Genomic DNA, 1,038 nt, shown 5'->3' on the forward strand with positions numbered 1-1,038 from the left:
GGGCGTTCCATGTGATGGTGCAGCTGCAGGGTGATTTATGGCAGGGTTAATTGTCGGGTTAGAGGGAACAGAGCCGAAAGGCAGTGGAGCTCTGATTAGGCCTGAGCTGCTATCAGATTCTAGGATGCAGTTCATTAGGTCCTTAATGGGGCTCTGTCTCCCTCTGGACAACACAGGGCCTGCTGGGGAGAGACTGGGAGAGCAGGGGGAGGCAGGCCTGGGCCAGTTGCTGGGGGGTGGGCAGGTCTGGGCCAGGGGCAGGAGCAGGTCTGGGCCAGGGGCAGGTCTGGGCCAGGGGCAGGGGCAGGTCTGGGCCAGGGGCAGGGGCAGGTCTGGGCCAGGGGCAGGGGTAGGTCTGGGCCAGGGGCAGGTCTGGGCCAGGGGTAGGGAGAGGCTGAGGCAGGGAGAACAGACAAGCTGAACTGTTTCAGATCTGATTACTCAGGCAGCACAAGTAAGGTAGGAGGGGCTTCCAAGGGGCTTGAACCCAGGTCAGACCTTGTGGTACTGTTGGCTTTGTAGCTCAGAGCTCAGAGAGATGTTAGAGTTTGGTCCCTGAGCCTCCAGTTCCACATGGACTGGACTGATCAGATACTGTGTCTGTTCCACATGGACTGGACTGATCAGACACACGGTGTCTGTTCCACGTGGATGGGACTGATCAGATACTGTGTCTGTTCCATGTGGACTGGACTGATCAGACTCTGTGTCTGTTCCACGTGGACTGGACTGATCAGACACACGGTGTCTGTTCCACGTGGATGGGACTGATCAGATACTGTGTCTGTTCCATGTGGACTGGACTGATCAGACTCTGTGTCTGTTCCACGTGGACTGGACTGATCAGACACACGGTGTCTGTTCCACGTGGATGGGACTGATCAGATACTGTGTCTGTTCCATGTGGACTGGACTGATCAGACTCTGTGTCTGTTCCACGTGGACTGGACTGATCAGACATACTGTGTCTGTTATACCATGGACTGCTCAAGAGTCAGGGGGTATCTACCTAAACTGTGGTCCACAGCTGCAAATAAA

The sequence above is a fragment of the Hypomesus nipponensis genome, chromosome 14 (genome assembly GCF_054491055.1).
Source record: "Hypomesus nipponensis isolate SF chromosome 14, ASM5449105v1, whole genome shotgun sequence".
Taxonomy (NCBI): domain Eukaryota; kingdom Metazoa; phylum Chordata; class Actinopteri; order Osmeriformes; family Osmeridae; genus Hypomesus; species Hypomesus nipponensis.